Below are 22,977 nucleotides of genomic sequence, written 5' to 3'. Positions count from 1 at the left end.
TGCAGGAGCCTGGGAGCACGTCTACAGAAGACAGTAGTACACAGGGAGGGCTATGCTCAGAGGGGGGCCCAGAGCAGGGAACCAGTGAGCAATGGGCCTCAGGGAAAGGACCAGGGGCAAAGAACATCAAGTGACTTGTTTCTGAGCATACATAGGCTCTCTCCCTGGGGCTTTGCGGAAATAGAGAAGATCTTAAGAGGGAACCCAAGTTCCTAAGTGATTGGGATGTTTCAGTTGATGTGATCTCATTGGGCTTCCTATGCTGATGAGGTTCAGAACCACCCAGCTACACTGGTAATTGCCACAGACTGTGCATTCCCTGAACCTCCCCCAAGCGCTTCTAGGTCTGCAAAATGGAGGAGTTGCAGGAGATGATCCCTAAAATTTCTTTTAGCTTTAAGAAGCTATGAACTCATAATTTTGTTTCAGCTGGAACCCAAGTTGGGAGAGGAGGAGCAAATTTATTTATACTGATTGATTGTGATTCTATGAAGAAGCAGCCAAGGCCCATGTGAGGGGAGGAAAGAACAAATGGAAAGCGACATGGCTCAGGACTAAGCAACCGTCTAGAAATGTCACAGTTTTGAAACACTACATGACTCAATGTTTTGCTTCTATTTTTTTATCTAGAAAATCCTAACGTAACCAAGGAAACCATGATTGTAACCCTTCTTCCTGGGGCCACTTGCCCTGGCCTGGAGTCTCATATTTCTATAATTGGCTCAGGCTCCTGGGTCTCCAACCTCTGGAAGATGAATATGAAATAAATCTAACAGGAAGTTATTATTCTCTCTCATCAATGATGGGCATCATGAGAGTCCTTCTAGATGTTAAATAGATAAAGGAGTTATTTATATGATCATCTTTCTATTGTCCATCTGTCTATCCTTCTATCCATTTATTCAACAGCCATTCACACAGCACTTACCATGTGTCAAGCACTATGCTGGATACCGGGGAAAGTGGGTCCAGAAAAATGACACACTTTCTGCTCTTGGGAATCTAAAACAATACATCAGTGGCTGATAGAGAGCTGGTTTCAGCCAATGCGCTAACTGCTATGCCTGAGCAGTGAATTCAGTTGAGTGCATCGCAGAACAGAAGCACTTTATAAAACCAGCAGCACTAGTAAAGGAATTCAGAGAAGGACTAGCCTGATCTGGGTCTTGAAGTATGAATATGAATTACCTGGAGGAATAAGAGGAAAGGTATTCCTAAGAGCAGACGCATGGGAAGACATAAGAAGGGTTTGCGTGGCACATTCAGGGAATAGCAAGCAGTTTTGCATGACTCAAGCACACACGATACTAATAAGGAAGAAGAAAAAGATGGGACTATTTTGTGGAGAGGCTAGTGTAATACGTTGGCTGGCCAAGATGTTTGATTTTATCCTGAGGATAATAGAGAATTGCTAAATCAGTTTAGATGGGAGAGTGACTTATTCTTCAAGAGAATTGTGAAAATAAGGTATACGTAAATTGACAGTCCATTTGTGACTCTCAATGGCACTGGTGATTTCTGGATGCATTTCACAGCATCTTCCTGTGCAGTGCCCCTCATTCTTCAGTTCTCATTGTCACAGGTATCACCCAGGGGCATTTTAATACCCTAATGATCCTGCTCTACCTCAGTTCAATTAATTCAAAATTTCTAGGACTGGGACCCTGACATCAAGGATATTTTAAAGTTCCCAGGTGATATCAAAGCACAGCCAAAGTTGAGAACTGCTGTGCTCGTGGTGTTTCAGAAAGCTGGCAGGACTGCGTGAATTCAGTCTGTCATAGACCCTGTTGAGTCGCAGCTGACCTTTGCCATCCATTAAGGTATACACTGGATCCTGTTCCTATCAGGTTTCATTCAGTATTTTGGAAGAAGGACCTCCCAAGGAATTGCATGGGAGTTCTCTCTCTCAATCTGATTGTAAGTTATTGCTGGAGGCTGCAAAATTAACTACACATTACAGTATAGTGAGACAATTACTCTGATGTCACTGCTTGCACAGATTGCTGTGGAAGGGACACTTGCATTCAGAGAGGGAGAGGGAGGTGAGGTGTGAAGGAAGAACAGTACTGAGGCAGAGTACAGGGTCCCAGGGATCAAAGACTAGTGCGTTATTCCAGGAAGAGGGACCAGAATGTGTAAGGCAAGGGGGCATGAAAAAACGTGGCAAAGACCCAGGGTTGTCATGGCACTTTGTTCATACCACCTGTAATCCACGCCTCACAGTGTTCTGTATGATTGACATTATATGGATCCAGTCCTATTTCTATCCTAGGAGAACATTTAGGATAGGTATGCCCATAACACAACATGGTCTTACCCTATAATAGCCTCTTATAAAACGAAGTGGTTTGCAGGAAAAAAAAAAATACGGAATTCAGTCAGACAGAAGGCTGAAAACAACTAGCTCACATACAATGTGGTGACTTAAAAATAAAAAAGAAGAAACATAAATATTCATGGGAATATATTCACAAGATGAATTGAAACCAGAAGTTATTCTCATGAATGTAACACCAGCCTAAGTGAGCAGTGTCCAGATGCCCTTCACCTTCTGGTTTAGTACCTGATTTTCCCTGTCCACTCTTCTAAATTCAGTGACTTCCTTTTGGTCAACATCCTAATCAATATGATCACATCTCTCAAATTTCATCCTTTACTTTGAAGTCACACTTTGACTCATAAGGAATTTTCACCCTTCCTTACAGCTGTTGAGAGGGGAGTCCTTCCTTACAAGAGGAAGTAGTCTCATGTGCTCTCCTCACTTCCTTCCTGGCTTGTTGTTATTCCTGGGTCTGGGTCATCCAGCTGCATCCAGGAGTCCCAGGGGATACTGTGAAAATTACAGTGTAAATGGGCCTAGGTCACAACTTCTTTGGAGCTGTATCTTCTAGTTTTAATTTGTATTAAAATTAATCAGAAAGTCCAAGAACTTAACTGACATTTGTCAAAACTAACATCAGTGAAAGGTATTTATTATGAATGTGCTCATTATATATCTTTATTTCAAGGTTCTCACTGTTTTCTGTGATTTTCTCATTAGACTGTACAAAAATTATTAAGGTAGACAAGCAGGAGGCATTATTCTCATTTGGATAAATTGTGACAAAGGTGCTTTCACAGATCTGGCTTTTTCTTTTTTTTTTTTTGTTTTTAACAAAGAGTTCCCAAAGGGCATGCAATGAAAAGAATGGACACATATATCATTTACTTTATTAGGAAAGAACACTTAGGGGTTGCATGAAAGAGCAGCTTAATATGATGTTGGTTTAGGGAGTTTTTCTAAGCAAGCTGGTTGGATTGGGTTGATATTTAGTTGGCTCTTCCATACTTCTTAAATGTGCCATGGTTACTTTAAGAAAGCTAGTCTTATCCTTATGAAGTAAATATAGTCATCCCTTGACATGTGTGGGACATTCTGTAATTTTTTTTCTGATTATTTTTGATTTGCTGTTGGTTGAATCTGAAGATGTGGAGCCCTCAGATATGGAGGGTCGTCTGTACATATTTAGACTCTACAGCTGTCCTCTTGGCTTCATGTTTGAGCTTTAACATTTAGAAGATTTCAAATATAGTCCATTCCTAATTCCCATGAGGTTCATTGGGTTGATTCATCCATTTCTTTATCCTCTCCACATCCCCCATCATTTTCAGCAAACACCTTTTAATTCCTCAGTCCTTTAAATCTTTCAGATTTAAACCACACTTGAACTCCTGTTTGAACAAAACAAACAAAAAACAAACAAACATGAATGGTGTAGAATTAGTTGTAGAAATTGCCTTAAGATAAGACTGTAAACACAATTATTTAAAAAAATGTCTTAGGTTTGTCTTTTCCAGATATGCCAATCTCAGGGCAGAGATAGGTTAGGAAAGAGCTTTTGTGACTGCTCTTTCTCTGAGATTCAAAAAAATAAAATAAATTCGGATGCTCAACTCCAAGGCAAGTGATAAAGATCAAAGACTCATTTTATTACAATATTTTTATTTTTATTGAACAGATTCACTTTGGATCTTGGCTTGCATTTAGAATGTTTACCTTTTAATAAGTGATCTGTTTAAATGTGGATCAGAGAACAAGGGTTCCTGTTTTACAGTTCAACTTTTGACCTTGGGGGATGAATGGGCGGAGGCTAAGAGGAAAAGTCCACTGTGTTTTTGCTGAACTTTTTACCCTTAAAAAAAAAATGAGCAAGTTTAAAGCTCACACAGTGCACAAGAGGTCTCCACTGGGGATTTCTGGTATTATTAACTTCCTGACCTCAGATAATTAAAAAGAAAGAGCAGAGCCACCTCAGACTATGACTCAACTTTGAACTTTTAACCTCCCAAGTAAAGGATTTAAATTGTAAATGGTAGACTCTGGAAGCTTTCTTATTGCTATTAACTTCTTTCATCCTTGGTCATGAAGTTATAATTTAGGCCAAAAGCAGAACCTGATCTTTCCTTTTTATTTACTTAACCTCTTTTAGCAGAAAGGACTGAGAACACCATTTACCTAGAAAGGACAGGTATTCTGGTGAAAGAAGTTAAGCTCAAAGGGTCATTGAATTTTGGAACTAGAAGCAACCCTAGATGATCTGTCCAGGCTCCTCAGCTGTGAAAGACAATAGAGAACCAGGGAGGCGAGCGACTTCCTTAAGGTCAGACACAACAGGAGCACAGAAGAGCATCCCTGATTCGTTAGCTGTATTTACTTCTGGAGTAGAGGGATTCAAGCATGATTGGGGGTAAGAAATATTCTCCTAGGTTGCGTAGGGGTCTAGAGAATCTGTGGCTTTTATTTTTACGTTAAAATTCATAAAGTGGAAAAACAAATCACTGATTAGGGAGGCCAGAGGCCTGGGTCCTTCACTCTACTGGCTTGTGTAAGCCTTAAGAACTCATTCAACTTTCCCAAGTCATGGGAAAGTTACAACCATGCTTGGTTGTCAAATGGAATGTAGTTGGGAGGAGATAATAAGCATCTGAGACTCCTTTGTGTTATGACATTTTTTGGTTCAATGGTATCCTTGCCTTAAGAATTCCTGCTATGGTTCGTGTGTAAACACTGTATAGATATACAATTCTCAGCAACAACTGGGTTTTCTTAACACAGAGGGTAGGGCTAGATGGCTGTGATTTTAGGGTAATTGGTTGCATGACGCTGGGCTTGACACTGATGAGGAGGCTCTCCTTGCTTTAAGAAAAGACAAAAATCCCAAAGGAAAAGGGGGACTATCATGTAATGAGACATAAGGAACAGGGAAAAGAAGAACAAAAGAACCAGGACAAAGGAAGGAGGGATGACCAGGAGAACAGGCATCAGAAAGGAGGGTAACAAAGAGATCGTAGACCCCTCAGTTGGATGGGGACCCAGTCAACGCTTGTGCTACTGAGAAAGCCGAGGACTACGTTGTGAATCTGTGGGAGCCACATGCTTTAACACCGAAGCCGAGATAGGCAGCTCTCACTGGCGCCTGTACAGCCCGCAGCGTGTAGCAGAGCCAGTCATCCCGGGCCCGCTCTTGCCTCCTGCTATTTGCTAACACCTTTATTGCCTCCAGTAAGTTACTCACTGCGCTCACTCCCATCTGTCAAGGAGAGCTCCCTTCCAACATTCTGTCCTTCTTTTCTTCTATTAAAGAGATCCTCCCAGCGTGGCTGCAAAGCAGGGAGCGGATACTGAGCTCTGAGATGAGGCAAGTTTGGAGTGGGGTGAGCAATGATTTTCTCATTTCCTGGTCCCAAGAAATGAGGGAGATGTGACTGTAGAGTCCTGCCCAAGACCCTCCTGCAGAGACAGCTGTGGGAAAAGGAGGTCATCATGGCTGGCTGGCTGGCTGGCTGGCTGGAGGCCTGTCTGCTCCGCCTGGTAGCAGACGGCCTGGGGTCACTGCCTGGACCAAGTGTCAACAGCTGGAATTGACTCCTATCCCGTCACAGATGTTTTCCCACCCAGCTCCTCAACCACTCTCAGCTGCTTTACACTAATTTACTTCTGCTTTACAACCTCCTCTATTCCTTCTCCCTCCTACAAGGGCCAGCCAAGGCAGGTGATTACTATTTGAGCAAGAGACTGCACTAATGTGAACATGTCTCATCAGGTGATTGAAGTTACAGACCAGTGGGCTGCAAATAACCGTTCATCGGGGTTTTTGGTGGGCAAAATTACCCAATTGTTTTCTCTGCTCAGTAAGGCCCATTCATTCACTAAATTCCTCCCACGTTTTCCGGTCTTGAATACATTCCTTCCTGTATAGATGTCCCGTGTGCCGTCATGTTAACCTCAAGATCTCCTGAGGAGGGAGGTCATAGGTCACCAAGCAGAGCAGGGCTGTCATCATGAAACAAGTCATAATGCCTCATTGCCACTTTCATCAACATCTAGACAGGAAATAAATGAAGGACTGGGTTTGGTCTGCCAGCTACCTCTACTTACAATGGAAAACATCACAATGCAAATAAGAAACGTTGTACTTGTGAAATTAAAAAAAAAAAAAGGTTTATGCCACTATTCTCAGTGATGGGGTAAAGCAAATCACTGGTGGCTCAGTTCAGGGTGATGACGATGATTTTTTTTTTTTTTTTTTAATTTACTTATTTTTCTTTTTGTAAAGTATCTGTGCCTTAAGGCAATGGAAGAAGAACAGAGAGTCAAGCACAGCCCAGAGAACCAGTGCCAAATGAGTCAGTATGTGAATTATCCGCCCTGAGGACTCTTTTAAAGTCAGGCCCAAGAATCCCCCCTTGCAGGTAGGAGAGTCTGAGTTCTGTGAAGGGCAGCCAAGCCCCACACCCCATTTCTGAGTTGCCCCGGCCACATCCAAGGTTAATGGGAGGGCAGTGGGCACTAGATAGCCTTTGCTGCCTCTAACTACATCCCACAACCCCAACTCAGCTGACAAGCCAAGACCTTGCATCCGGAGGCAGCCAAAGGCTGATGGATTCTCTACAGCTGTCTATTGTCTCTGGCAATATGACCTCTCTTGGCATGATTATTTGAACTGACGATAAAACTTCAAAAAAAAAAAAAGTTTTTATTGAACTTTTTACCCTTAAAAGAAAGAGCAAAAATGAGCAAGTTTAAAGTTCACACGGTGCACAAGTGGTCTCCCACCAGCCAAAAAGCCCCTCCTCTCTGTTTTCTTCCTGTATACATTTAGATAAACTAGATCCCCATATATTTGTCGGATATTATTCCTTTGGTTTGAGGCACCCAGCTGGCAAGCATAAGTCATCTATGGTGATTAAATTTAGTAGAGTATCCATGCAAGTGCCAGGAGCTCCAGAGCCCTTAATGGAACTTTGGCAGGCAAGGCAGCAATAATTGTACAGCAGGTACAAGGCAAGGGGGAGTCTGGGAGTTTAAGGAGCTGTAATCTTCTCCCTTCTTTGCCCCAGCAGTTCAGAAAGTGCACAAGGATCTAAATTAGGTGTTATTTTAGATTACAGCTTGTCACACCTGATGCAAGTGACACCATCAGGCAGCCAGATGCCAGTTGGAAATTTGTTGATATCTAGGGATGGCAATTTTTGGCTCATTTATTCATTCAATCGGTCATTCAAATAACATGGGTCATGCCCATCAAGAAGATATGTCAGTCTCTAGACACAGGAATCTTTTGGTGATCCCTGAGGTATAAAAGAGCAAGTCTGGAATTATCACTGCTCAGTGCCTGTTCATCCAGGACTGCTAGACAGAGGGCACGCCCCTAGAGGAGCTCTGACATTTTATGGAGTATTGAAAACCAAATTTGATTCTCCCTGTGAAAAACCAGAGCAACTGGTCCACTTTACTCCTGAGAGGAAAATTAAGAGGTTCCCCTACAAATTTATAGTAGCCATATGGATGGGCCTTCCTTTTACCTCCCTCCTACGGCCTTGAGTTGAGGGAAGTGGAGTTGGGCTAAAACTGTACTAATTTATGTATCGAATACCTATATATGCAAGGCATCATATGGATAAAAGATTAATTAAACATGGGCAGTCCTTGACCTAAAGGGAGAAAAACCTTTTCATATGTAATTGCAGTATAATTCTGGTAAGGGCTGTATGAGAAAATGGACAGTCTGTGGTAAGTTGTTTATAAGAATCCCAGAGAGAAAATTTATTTCTTGAACATGAAAAGATAGATATAAACATATATTAAAAATAATAATGTAGATTTTTTTTAAATGCAGGCAGTGCTTTATAAATTGTAGAAAGCAATTGAGACAAGAATGTTAAAGACTGAGCGAGATGGATTAAGCTAATGTAGTAAATAATTCCTTAGACTCTTGAAAATGGTACTGTTTGAAGTTTGCATTTTTTTAAATTAAAGATTCCAGGAAACTAGAGACTTCTGGGTAATGTTTAAATCATTGGGAATTGATCTGACATTTAATGGCAAAACGTTGACTCTCTAAGGCCGTAACAAAGTCAATGGGTCAGGGCACCTCCATTACCTAACCTTAGCTGGTCTCTTTCCATGACATATCAGAGTATTGATCCAGTTGGTTATGTGGGATTGGGCATGGAGTTCTCTATCCTTATTTTAAAGTTCTTAAAAACCTGGGACTAACTACTATGTTATATTCTGCCATGATTTGCATTTTTGTGTCATCCCACAGAAGGGGTCTGCTCTGTTTCTTATTTATCCTCTTATTTTGATTTGTCTGTACTCCCTGGACAAAACTTGAGTCTTCTTCTGAACACTCTCTATCCAGTGTTCATTCACTGAGGACCTTAACATTCTCTAGACTTCCATTCTATATTTTGCCTTCAAACTTCATTGATCCTCCAAACTTCAGTGATGCTACCGGAAGGGTAGTCAATTTTGATGTTCATTGAGCTGTGATCCTGAATGATTGAATAAAATTTGCCGTCTATATTGTTAAATCTGCCTTTATGTTTCAGACCCATTGTTAACAAAAGGGTGCTAGCTTAACTACGATATATATTCTACCCTTACTTATATACTTTCTGTTTGGACTCTGAAGGCTGATTGCTTTTCGAGTTTACCTCTTAGTTATTATATTTTATTTGACTATGGAAATGTTGGGCACTGGCTTCATAGGTTCAAACTGTGATTTCAACAATGAAGGAATAATATATGTATTTTAAACTGAAGTGTAGTTGATTTACAATGTTTCAGGTGTACAGCAAAGTGATCCCATTATACATACATATATATGTATTCTTTTGCAGATCCTTTTCCATTATACGTTATTACAAGATATTGAATACAGTTCCCTGTGCTATACAGTAGGTCCTTGTTGTTTACTTATTTTATATATAGGTTCAATTTTTTAAAATTGAACCTATATATCTGTTAATCCCAAACTCCCAGTCCATCCCTCCCACCCACCCCCACCTTGACAACCACAAGTGTGTTCCCTATATCTGTGAATCTGTTTCTGTTTCATAGATAAGTTCATTTGTATCATATTTTAGATTGCACATATAAGTGATATCATGTGGTATTTGTCTTTCACTGTCTGACTTACTTCACTTAGTATGATAATCTCTAGGTCCATCCTTGTTGCTGCGAATGGTGTTATTTCATTCTTTTTTATGGCTGAGTAATATTCCAATGAAGGAAAAATTTAATTTCTAACACTGTAGGACTATACCTTTAGCTTTTCCAAACAGCTTTCAGATATATTTTCTCATTTTGCTCTCATAACTCATCTATGAAATAGGAGTATATGCTAATTCGTGAGATCAAGCAAATACGTTCCCATTACAGATGACTAATATAAGCCATAGGAACAGTTTGCTCTGCAAAGGACCCAGTACAATGATTCTTGTACTTGCATGTTCCCTTCATGTTCTTATTAAGACCATAAAAGGGCTTAGAGGGTGTGGTGGAGATTACAAGTTGTCCACCCAAGTCTGTACTCCATTGCTTCTGCAGTAAGATAATGTCATCACTGGGATAAAGCTGCCCAGCCATGGACTGTATTTTCCTGCTCCCTCTGCAGCTGGTGTGGCCGTAACACTAAGCTCTCTCCAGTGAAGTGTAAGCAAAAGTGATAGATGCCATTCCAGGCTTGCCTTGAAAACTTGCACGCTCACTTCTACAGCTTTTTTTTGTGTTTTACTCTCCCATGGGCTGAAATAGTGATGACAGGATGGACCTTAGGAGCCACCTGTTGAAGGTGTCAGGACTAGCCTCAATCTGCGCTGGGTTTCTGCATGACTGAGAGGAGCAGAGCCTCCCCACCATCCCCCTTCCCTCTCAGATGGTTTCTTGAGAGATAAATCTTGTGTTTTATTTCAACCATTACATTTTCAGGGATATTGATTCAGTAGTTTAATTAATATGGACAGCTACTCGATTTTACCAGGAAAAACTTCAAGAGCATTTAAGTCAGGACTGGTGATGAGACCGAAAATGATCAAGCCCTGACTTTACGCCCTCTCTCCATTGCATATTTGATGGGGAGGGGGAAGGTTAGGAGCACAGGAGAGAAGAATAAAAGAGAGGTAGGTCAAGGGTGGAGAAGGCAGTGTGGAGGCAAGAATTGAACTACAGAGAGGTTTTCACTTCCTCAGAAATGAGTGAACTAAGAACATTTAAGAAATTGAACCAAAGGGGGAGGGGGTTGGGGGAGGGCTAGAGCGGAAGGTTGGGGTTAGAGGATGTAAGCTTTCATATATAGAATGGATAAACAACAAGGTCCTACTGTACAGCACAGGGAACTATAGTCAATATCCTATGATAAACCATAATGGAAAAGAATATTAAAAAAAGAATATATATATATCTGAATGACTTTGCTGTACAGCAGAAATGAATACAACACTGTAAATCAACTATACTTCAATAAGAAAAATTTTTTTTAATTGAAACAGAAACCCTCCCTGCTTTTTTTAAACTACATATAGTCTTTATTGAGTATTCTAAACTCATTGGATGCCACCAGCTAATGAATTCTAAATTCTTTGTGTTTGATTCACTCTTCATTCCAGTGAGTCAAACACCAAGAATTTAGCCAGGGTTCTAAAATAAGCGCTGAGAGAACAGTCACCCTGGACACATATTGCAGAAAGTAACCTCCACGTTTTCTTCTTACGTCTTTTCCAATCAAATTGTGTCCTTTTTCTTTAACACATGTCACTTAGATTTTATCTTAGTAGGTCATCTCAAAAGTCTGTGTGCTAGAATCCAGAGAAATAGAGAGATAAGCATCACCAACACTTACTGATGATACAACTACTTAATATCTTCCAGAGGTGCTGAAACAAACACATTCACATGAAAACAGGGCCAGATAGAGATTTTAAGGGCTCTCACAGACAAAACCATGGGGGGAGTGCGCACAGTAATCCACAGTCATCACTGCCCTAATAGTATGTGACCTGAACCTGGCACAGCTTCAGAAAAAGCCATGTGTTCAGGCTAAAACAAGAATGAGAAAAAAGGAGAACGTTGCTTTCTTCTAATGTGGTAAATAGGGCATGAAGGTTTTATAGTTTGCTAGTAGAACCAGTTTTACAAGTTCTCCACTTACCCATAGGGCTTAGCCTTAGGGAGAAAAAAATAGTTTTATTCAGAAGATACCTTAAGACTTTTGGTAGAACATTTGAATTTGGTATCAAATGAAGAACTAGGTTGAAGTTGTTATGTCTACATTTATTAGGATGAAGTTTGAAACTGGAACTATTACATTAAATATTTTTTTCATATGTGCCATACTTCCCATTTCTGTTTTTGGCATGAGGAAGTGATAAAAGAAAGCTTCTTAAGTGTCCTCTTAAACTATGTGGAGTTGGGGGGACCAAACCCCCTCCATTAAAAATCTGAGTATAACTTCACAGGTGGCCCTCCATATCCAGGGCTCTGCATCAACAGATTTCAACCAGGGTGGATCGTGTAGCACTGTAGTACATATTTATTTAAAAAAAAAAATCCGGGCTTCCCTGGTGGCGCAGTGGTTGAGAATCTGCCTGCCAATGCAGGGGACACGGGTTCGAGCCCTGGTCTGGGAAGATCCCACCTGCTGCGGAGCAACTAGGTCCGTGAGCCACAACTACTGAGCCTGCGCATCTGGAGCCTGTGCTCCGCAACAAGAGAGGCCACGACAGTGAGAGGCCCGCGCACCGCGATGAAGAGTGGCCCCCGCTTGCCGCAACTAGAGAAAGCCCTCGCACAGAAACGAAGACCCAACACAGCCAAAAATAAATTAAAAAAAAAGAAAAAATAATCCACGTATAAGTGGACCTGCACAGTTCAAACCCGTGTTGTTCAAGGGTAGAATCCTCGTATTCATTTAAATAGCTTTCCCAGATTGTTTACTTTAAATATCAGGAAATGATCATTCATTTAATGGATCCAGGTCTTTGACTTTTCTCAGTCTGGAGAAGAAATAGCTTTAAGTAAGAAATCCCCACCGGGTATCAATATGTGTGTCCCTCTGGGTGAGTGTGTGTGAGAGAGATAGTGGCAGAGAAATGACACAGAGAGAGGAGACAGAAACCATGAAGCCTTAAGGTAATAAAATCATCTGCAAAGTTGTTGAACAATAATATATTTGCACATTTCAAGTTTCTTTTCCCTTCAAGTTTCAGTATCACTCAGTGGAGTTGAGGTGACTTTTCCTTATGTCTGCTAGTGCAGACGGTACCAAGGAGAGCAGCGGAGAAAGAGGCATATAAAGAGAAAATGACTATATGTGTGTTTGTATGTAAAGTTCGTCTCATTCATTCCTCTCTCCTGGCTCAGTTAGTGGGAAGTATTCTCATACCAGTTCTTTCCTTTAACAACTTGTCTGCTTTGGTGAAGACAAATCAACTTCAGCTTTTCGTGACCCTTAGGGAAATATTCTATATCTAGTGGTGAAACTGATTTTATTAAAGCCAGTGTGAAATCTCTGCTTCCCCAGGAAGAAAATTATATTTTTCTTCACTGAAGATTGAATAAGAAAAAAAGAATCTGAATAAATATTATATTCAATTTTAAAAGATATAAATACAGAGTGGGAAGAGATCGCCTTTAAACTTCAAGTTTGGAACTAAATACACATATTTAGACATATATTTTACATATTCTTAATTGAGAATCTTAATACAATTATAAAGCCTTAATAAGGGAATGTTTTTATCCACTCACAAATTAAAGTTTTCATTACATTTAAACAACTTTTTCTGAATCAGGAACAAATTGCTTTTCTTCCTTCCTTCATCTGAGGAGCTAAAATAAGTTTTTGTTCTTAACTTTTATCTTAAAGGTCTGGCTATGCAGCTGATAGCTGGCTTAGCAAGATATCCTCACATCCTCTTCCACAAGGACCTCTCTGATATTTAGAGTCAATCCTGGCAGGAGTTTTGAAGTTCTAAAACAATCACAAAGTTTTCTTGTCTCTAATGATTCTCCGGGACTGTGAGAGCTCAGGTATGCCAGAAAGGTACTTGAAAAGAACAAGAAGTACAAGATGGCTTTGTTCCATTCAAATTAGGGTAGCTGCATTGCTGCTATATATATATTTTTCCCCCAGTAAAAGCTGTTTCTCTGTGTTTTTCCCTATCTCCCAAACTTCAGCATTCTGGATCACCAAAAAAAGAAAACTATGTGACAGTCCTATCAACAAGCAGCCCATATTTTTGTTAAGTAAATGGGGGAAATTAGAATTGATTTCTTATTACCGAAAAGATACTATTGTCAAAATAAGTGATCAGTTGAGCAAGAAGGGAAAATTCAGCCCGTTGTCACCATCACTCAAGGCAAGGCTGCACTCAGCCTAAAAATGAAAGGGAGATGAGTTGAAAATGAAGACTTTCTATATACTGCTTTGTACTCAACTCTTCTTTCAACCTCTGCTAGGAAGGAGAATGTGTTTTCCCTCCCAAGCAAGGAGCAGCAGGGGTTATCTTTTCCCGGAGGAGCTGAAATTTGTTTCCTTGTCAGAGGAGACAGACGAGGTCAGAGAAGACTCCGCCTCCCGGAACCAAAGTGCAGAAGCTGTGATTCTGGTTCATGACAAGAATGACGAGTGCTTATTGGCAGAGCAATCAAGCAAGACACCATCTCGCTTGCTGAACCACAAATTGCAGCACTGATTTAAAAATTATATACAGGACTTTTTGAGCCATGCCAAGGACCCCTTTCTCATTTTAGTGTCACTAGTGGTTAGTTTGCTTATTACGTGTCATATTTTTTTTTTAAAACATCTTTATTGAGGTATAATTGCTTTACATTGTGTTAATTGCTGCTGTATAACAAAGTGAATCAGCTATACATATACATATATCCCCATCTCCCCTCCCTCTTGCATCTCCCTCCCACCCTCCCTATCCCACCCCTCTAGGTGGTCACAAAGCACTGAGCTGATCTCCCTGTGCTATGCGGCTGCTTCCCACTAACTATTTATTTTACATTTGGTAGTGTATATATGTCCATGCCACTCTCTCACTTCGTCTCAGCTTACGCTTCCCCCTCCCTGTGTCCTCAAGTCCATTCTCTATATCTGCATCTTTATTCCTGTCCTGCCCCTAGGTTCTTCAGAACCCTTTTTTGTTTTTTTTTTTTGGATTCCATATATATGTGTTAGCATATGGTATTTGTTTTTCTCTTTCTGACTTACTTCACTCTGTATGACAGACTCTAGGTCCATCTACCTCACTACAAATAACTCAATTTCATTTCTTTTTATGGCTGAGTAATATTCCATTGTATATATGTGCCACCTCTTCTTTATGCATTCATCTGTTGATGGACACTTAGGTTGCTTCCATGTGTGATATTAGTTTTTAAGAGCCATGAAACTATGCAAAGAATAGAAAGACCATAATATGGTCCTGAGGGGATACTGCTGCTTGAAAAGCAAAAATGCTCGTGTATTAAACATGTCCCTGCAGGAATGAGAAAGAGTAAACTATTTGAAGCAAAATGAATGTGATTGGAAGTATCAATATTTCTACATGTCTTTTCCCTCCAACTTTTTATTTTGAAAATTTTAAAACCTACAGAAGATTGCAAGTACAATACGATAAACATGCATACGTCCTTCATGTAGATCTGTGCTAATAGGGTATCTGCTATCCATATGTGGCTAATTGGCCACTTGGAAAGTGGCTAGTCCAAATTGAGCTGTGCTGTTCTACATGCCTTTCTAAAAATAAATACTTCCTAAAGTTTTCTGAAAAGTGAACAGATACTTGGTCCCTAAACCAAGCAGATAAAAATTATATATATGTATATAGGTATAGTATATTATATATACATATATATGAATTTATGTTAATAAATATAAAGAACATGTATATGTGTCGCTCTGAGCACATATGTTTATCCATGGATTTAGTCTTCATTTTCAATAAATCACTCAGAAAAAAGTGATTGTTTAGAAAGGTAGGATGGAAGTGTAGGCACTTAGCTTTTAAAATGTCTTTCATGTTTCTCCTAAGGAGTAGACTGAGGCCTGATGTGTTTAGTTATTCTCATATGAAGTATATAATAGAGTAGAAATAACAGAATCTTTCCCTTTTTTTTGTAAAATAAAATAAAGACATACATCAAAAATGGAAATTTTAAATACTAAGATGTTTCTTTCTGGTGATTGTGATTTTACTAGTGAGTTTAGATCTAAAACTTACCTGTTTGAAATCTTCTTTGTTCCTCTTCCTACTCCAGTGCAAGCTAAAACATAAATATAGAATCGTTAAATTTATTTGTAATAATTCTAAATCCAGTAATCAATATTCAAAGATTCAATAAATCAGTGAAGTCATTGAAAAGTTTAAAAACTGACAGTGACTTTGACCCTCTTTCTATCTGCTCCCATGTGAAATGTGACAAGTTTATTTAATAAGTAAATAGAACATACCCAAAGGAATGGTGTTCCCTCTAATTAGTCCCTCACTTTGCAAGGTGATTCTCTAATGAAAGTGTGTTTTTTTTTTTTTTTTAAGCATATTTATATTACTATCCACCTAAGTGCTATATCATGCTATCATGCTTCTTGGTAACTAGATTTGAATCTTGCAAACTAACAAACTTGTTTAAAACCAAACAGGCTGATAAGACTGAAAAAACTACCTCTATTAGTCTGCTCATGAAAAAACTACCTCTGTTAGTCTGCTCATGCTGCCATAATAAAATATCATAGACTGGGTGGTTTAAACAACAGAAATTTATTTCTCACAGATCCAGAAGCTGGAAAAGATCAAGGTGCTGTCAAAGTAGGTTTCATTCTGAGGCCTCTTCTTTTAGCTTGTAGGGGGCTGGGTCACTGTGTGCTCACATGGCTTTCTCTTAGTGTGTAAGCATGGAGGGAGAGAGAGAGAGAGAGAGAGAGATCTCTTCCTCTTCTTATAAGGCCACCAGTCCTATTAGATTAGGGCCCCACCCATCATTTGACCTTAATTTCCTCCTGAAGACTCTTATCTCCAAAATAGTCACACTGGGGGTTAGGATTTCAACATATGAATTTTTGAGTGATACAATTTAGTCCATAGCACTATCTAAATTTTTGACCACCCAAAAGGCACTAATTATTAAAAAAACAAGGCCAATTTCATGCATAGGTGTGTTTATGGCTTAAACAGCCCAAATGAAAGCTTCAAAAATACATTATGGCATGCCAGTGTTGTTCAAGGAAATTCATTAGCCACTTCTTTCTTAATTTTTAATCAGTAAATTAACATATTTCCTTTGTAGGAAATTTGGAATATGGAGAAAAAAATGAAGAAAATTGAAGCTATTTTATATTATTAAAATTCTCTGAGAAGCATAGTTTCCCAGTACCTTTTCTAAATATATATAATATATATATTTCTAAATACACACACACACACACACACACACACACACACACACACACACACACACACATATATATATATAATACAAGCTTGGAATCATATATCTGAGAAATGTTACATGTCCCGTTCTTTTGTACTTAAAATTATATCATGAGAATTTTCCAAATTAAATAATTTGAGGAATTTTTTTCATTTTTCATTGCTGTACATAAGACCATGGGTTAATCCTTGCTTTCCTTTTTTCATCCTTGTGCATAAATATTTGGTGCAGGTCTGATTATTTTCTCAGGGTAATTCCCAAAGAGAGAAATTACTAGGTCAGAAGATGTCAATAATTTTTAGGTACTTGATTCATATTGCTGAATAGCTCTTCAGCAACACTGTATCACATGAAACTCTTACATGATATTTGAGAGGGACAAGTTCATTTGCCAATACTAGTCATTGTACTTAGAAAAATATTTCTCAATTTGTCACAGGGTCTGAATCTGGTTTTGTTCTGCAAGTGAGAATTGACTCTGTGTGTGTGGGGGTGTGTGTGTGTGTTTATTAGACATTTTCTTCTATTTGGAATTGCCTATTCCCATCCTTTGCCTGCTTTTCTTTCTTTTTTCTTTTTTGAAAATACTGAGATTTTTTTTTTTTAATAAATTTATTTATTTAATTTATTTATTTTTGGCTGCATTGGGTCTTCGTTGCTGCACACAGGCTTTCTTTAGGTGTGGCGAGCGGGGGTTACTCTTTGTTGTGGTGCACAGGCTTCTCATCGTGGTGGCGTCTCTTGTTGCAGAGCACGGGCTCTAGATGCAGGGGCTTCAGTAGTTGTGGCACGCGGGCTTCAGTAGTTGTGGCTTGTGGGCTCTAGAGTGCCACAGGCTCAGCAGTTGTGGCGCACGGGCTTAGTTGCTCTATGACATGTGGGATCTTCCTGGACAAGGGCTCGAACCCGCGTCCCCTGCATTGGCAGGCAGATTCTTAACCACTGCGCCACCAGGGAAACCCCCTGCTTTTCTTTTAACAGAGTCAAAGTTTTCTTACAAATTTTTTCTTTTGTTGATTTATTATTGTTCAACTCTTTGTCATATAATATTGCAATTTATTTTTGCCAGGTTTTCTTTTGACTCTTGATTTAGGGTGCTTATTTTATAGAAATGTTCACACCGGTAGTAAATCTGTCAATTTTATCCTGCCAGGCAGTGATTCTCAAATTTAATGTGCATCAAGATCTCTTAGTGTATTCATGAAAACACAGATTCCTGGGCTCCACCATCAGGGAGAATTATTCAATAACCCTTTGGTGTGGTCCTGGCAACTGTTTTTAGCAGTAACTGAGCTGATTCTAAATGAAGTAGTTAATAAACCACACTGTGAAATACTGCCTTGCAATTTCTTACTTTGCATTAATACTTAGGGCTTCTCATGGTAATATCACATAAATAGCTATCTATATTTTCTCCTATTTTCTCATGTTGCCATTTTTCTACATCTATCTATTTAGTTCAGCTGGAATTTATTTTACTATATGCTTTATCCCAAGATATTGAACCATTTTTCCTATCACAATTTATTGAACAGCAACACATTTCCCCAATAATTTATAATTCCAACTTTATCATTTACTACAAAGTTATAAATACTTGAGGCTTTTGCTGAGTTTGTTTTTCTGTCCCACTAAATTATCTATCTATTCCAGCATACTGTTTTAATTACTATATCTTTTCAATGTATCTGTTACTATGAAAAATGTCTCGTCCCCATTACTCTTCTTACACAAAACTATTTTGGCAATTCTCACCTGTATAATTAAAAAAAAAGTTTGTCAAATTAATTTCTGAAAGTTTATTGGAGTTGTATTTAATCTATAAAATATTTTGAGGTGACGGCACATCTGTGCAATGTTAGGTGCTTCCCACCTAAAAGTAACCCCCAAAGGCCACACCTACTAATACTAATACTCTCAGCTTTGGGGGTAAGAATTTCAACATATGAATTTTGGGGGATAGAGACATTCAGACCATAGCAACCATAGAAGAAGCTATGAATAAACAGAGATGTATAACACCACAAGCTGTCGGCAGGGCCATGCTCTCTCTGCAAACTGTAGGGACACCCTTCCTTGCTCTTCCTAGCCTCTGGTAGTTTGCTGGCAATCTTTGGTGTTCCTTGGCTTGCAGCTGTATAATTCAATTGTCACATGGCATTCTCCTTATTTATGTATATATGTATATATATAGTTATTAAAATTTTAGTAAATCAGGATGTGTTTTTTATTAATATAAGCTCCTAAGCTACTCCAATCAGTATTAAAATACTGATACAGATATAGGCTTATTAGATTTTCTCTATATAGTCTCACATACACACAAATGTGTTTGAATACATGTAAATATAAGATTTTTCTCATGCTTTGTACTATTTCCCAAGATTCCTAATACTCCACAATTACTAAGGCAGGCAATGTTGTCATAGGTCTGAAATGAGAAAGGCATTTGCAGTCTATAACCTAATATATCTATTTTTCCTTCAGAGTTTAGAAAATCATTTCATTTGATTTTTTTCTATGATTAAGTAAAAAGCTGTTTCATTAACATTCTATTTCCCTTCAAAACTTTTCAGGATAATGAAGACTTCTGAAAAGTTTAAGATTTTCTCTGCCAAGCAGACTGGCTATATTTAAATATTTATGAGAATATACATTATATGTACCCTCTAAAACACAAATAAAATGTATTTTTGTTATTTATTAGGAAATACTTTGATTAATTAAACAGATATTAGAATTGTACATCACTTTAGGGTTGTTTGATTCAAAAGAGTATTTGGTTTCAGTGATAATTTCCACTATGAAAACGCTTAAAAATGTGATCTTATTTCCTTTTCATAATCTCTTCTCAGGAAAGTAAACAGGAACCATTAAAGTTGTACCTAGTGCTTCTCAGGGGTTACTTCACTGACTCAATCCAACCCTCAAGTGTGCTGGCCTTTTTCCTTTTAAGGACAGTGTAGTCCTGTCTGGGAAGGCTATGGTGTCATGCACAGGGAAGCCACAGCCAGGGAGAGGAAAGCCATCCCCTGACCAGGTTTGATATTGCCCCCATCCGGAGCATCTCTGCAATGGAAAGTTGCAATGACTGGCCAGCTGTTTAAAGAGCAGGGGTTATCTATTTTATATATAAAGTAGATAACTAATAAGGACCTACTGCATGACACAGGGAACTCAACTCAATACTCTGTAATGGTCTATATGGGAAAAGAATCTAAAAAAGAGTGGATTTATGTATATGTATAACTGATTCACTTTGCTGTACACCTGAAACTAACGCAACATTGTACATCAACTATACTCCAATAAAAAATTTTAAAAAAGGATATATTAGCTAATATTATAATCTCTAAAAAAAGGAAATGGTTGCTCTAAACTAAGAATAAAATGAGTTTTATTTTCAAGACAAAAAAAAAAAAAAAAAGAGCAGGGATACAGTCAGGCCAGAGAACAAACTTCAATTTTCATAAACTAACAAAACAACAAAAAGTAAGAGAGAAATCATTATTCTCTATCTAAACTGGAGGTCCAAACAAATCCTCCCTGATTTAATGTGCAGATTCTGTTACAGTGTGTGCCAGCCGCAGGGATTTTCCAACTGTCTCATGACTCTTGGGCAACTTTGCCTTTTCATTTGGCTTTTAGCTGAGCAGGCTATGGGCTTTTAGGTTTAGCTTAGTGAAACTGCCCCCTACTGGGCTTTGGTTGGTGGGAGAGCTCCTGGACTTGGGAAGGGAAGCTGCTCTACTTGCCCCTGAATGACCCCGGGACTTTGGAACCTTCTGGATGACACAGTTGCTTACCCTCTTTTTATCTATCTGAAAACCCAGTCAAGCAATACATTTCCAATCCCCTGCCGGTCTCATGACCAACTTGTAGGTATTAGGCAAAACAGTCTAGAAGGACTGTCATAAAGTTGTTTACTGGCCTCTGTCTCAGGAAAACTTCACCGTGTCCTGGCAACCTTTATGCTCACACCACCAACTCTGAGAAGTCAAGAGTATTATGTAGAATAGTAACGTTCTTAAAATTGACTCATGAACTGGGCTGTGAGTAGCTGACTTATCCCTGGTCTAACAGAGAGGATGTAAAATGGCCCAGCCATGTACTTCCTCAAAGTCAATGACAGCAGAAATGAGGAAGGGGTCAGTCAAGTAAGAGAAAGCCTAGACAAAGGCCAAGTCAGTACCAAAGAAGCTGTCAATCTCTCTGCACTTTTCACACATGCCCAAACAATGCACTCAGCCGATACTGGAACAAAATGAAGATAAATGTTATATGTAGTTTGTTCTGATATAACTGTCACTGTCATAGGGCACAAGCTCTCCATGCGAATACTTCTGTTTCATTGATCACACTTTTCTTTTGAAAATGTAACTAAATGTCATTTCTACTGCTGCTTTTGCTTTACAAATAGGCTTTGAGTATTTAATTATATATGATAGACGTTAATATTTCTTTGTTGGATGTGAGAAAGGTTATTATAGTATGCAATGTAGTAAAATATTTGTTTTATGGAAAGAGAGAAATACTCAATCATTTTAATTTACATTCCTGTGCAACTTGGGTCATGCTGCCCTAAGGAGTTCTGTTTTCTAAAGAATAAGTCTATGCGGTGACTTCTTCATAGATTCAGGTTACAGCATGAAACAAATACAGCCTGGGGACTTTTGCTATGCATAGTACCTTAATTTTCTAGAACAAGACAAAAGACAGTTATAATAAGTAATTTTGAATAAAACTCTGATTTATTATCATTTTATTTTAAAGACCTCCATGAGTTTGAGATAGTTAACACAAAGTTTTATGCTCTGATACAGTATAAAGAACAAAAAGAAATCTGCAAGTGATATAGTTTTAAATGCAATTTAAAGCCAAAATATGTAAGACCAATTGTTTTTTTATGATCAAGGAAAGACAAGTTACCAAACTGCTGTTAGGAATTTATGTTGGTATGAGTGTATTTATTTCAATTAAAGGGAAATACGATACATCAAAAATAATGATAGTAGATTAAATTATGCCTTAAATATAGGTAAAGAAAGAGGTCTTTCTTTCTCCCTTTCTCTCTTTCTTTTTTTTTTTGGAGCCAATAGGGTAGAAACTGGAGTGGCCAGCAGGGGGCTTCTTTTAGCTTTCTCCTTTAAATTAAGTGCTAAACTGAAAATACATTTTAGTCTTTAGTTTCATAAATAAGGAACAAAGTCTAAACAAAACATGTTTTTCTTCTTTTTAGTTTATTCTCCTTTCTACTTCCCTTCTCACCACTATTCTTTCTCAAGACCTTTAAAATGTGATCCCTGCTGCCTGGGTTGGCCACTGCTGGCTCTGCACCAGCTCCCCCATCCCAAATTAATATTCTATTTTTGAAAACTTCCTGGCAGGGTAGGGAGATTTGGATGACAGGCTTTCCACCAGATGTAAATTAAAATTAAATTAAGAGCAAAGAAGTATATTCTGGTTTGATGATTTAAATGGCAGTTAGAGAAACCTGGTTTCACCCTGAAACATTTGGGAAGGACTTTCTGAAATGATGGGCTTGAATAGTAGTATAAAAGTTAATGAATGGCCATGTAATATGACATTTTAAAAGAGTGCTATGTTTTCGCAGGAATTTGAGAGTGTGTGAAAGGCGTCCAGAACTAATCGGCAGATTCTGACCGATTTTGGAACATAACTCCAAATCATCTTCCCATCCTGTTTGATCTGCATAAAGTTTTACCTGTTCTTTACCTTCTTTTTTGGGCCCATTTCATAGATGTAGGCTCAAGAACTTTACTGACAGCATATAACTATTCACCAGACAGGGAATTGGAAGGCAAAATTGTGGCATTTTGTGTTATCCCAGTGAAATCTCAAGATAAACAGAAACTGACCTCATATACTTTTTCAAATAAGAATTGGGTCCTGACAGAGGAATCAAGCAAGATATCTATAAGGATTTTGAAGTCAGTAATTCCAGGTTCAATATCCAATATACAAAACTATGTTAGGATTTTGTTTTAACTTTAGAAAATGAAACTTCGATTGTCAGGGAAATACAGATAATACAGAACAGACCGACTTAGTGTCATGTTTCCCAAACTGGGACATGGCTTACTGAAACCACGGGATGAGCCTACAACTTCTTTCTATTGTGCCAATTTACATGGGGATTTGGAATAAAAGAAGTAATTTAACTGTCAAAAAATTTCAAACACTTTTATGCT

At 38.6% G+C, this 22,977-nt stretch overlaps 1 protein-coding gene across 3 annotated transcripts in view; it reads left to right on the top strand.

The window, feature by feature from the left end:
- The window catches only part of NRIP1 (nuclear receptor interacting protein 1), a 113,905-nt gene that overhangs the window by 60,475 nt on the left and 30,453 nt on the right, over positions 1 to 22,977 (top strand). Inside the window, exons 2-4 of one of the 3 annotated variants that reach the window (XR_014263077.1) lie at positions 430 to 4,730; positions 5,627 to 5,697; positions 13,505 to 13,663. The exons of 1 other annotated variant lie outside the window; for it this stretch is intronic. The gene's annotated coding sequence lies outside the window, so the exon portion shown is untranslated. Of the gene's footprint in view, positions 1 to 429; positions 4,731 to 5,626; positions 5,698 to 13,504; positions 13,664 to 19,341; positions 20,202 to 22,977 lie in introns of those variants that run through there. One more of the 3 variants, XR_014263076.1, reaches the window with a different exon arrangement.

The sequence above is a fragment of the Balaenoptera physalus genome (genome assembly GCF_965194825.1).
Source record: "Balaenoptera physalus genome assembly, chromosome: 4".
NCBI classification, from domain to species: Eukaryota; Metazoa; Chordata; class Mammalia; order Artiodactyla; family Balaenopteridae; genus Balaenoptera; species Balaenoptera physalus.
The sequence above is the reverse complement of the archived record's forward strand: the minus strand, read 5'-3'. Positions and strand labels throughout refer to the sequence as shown.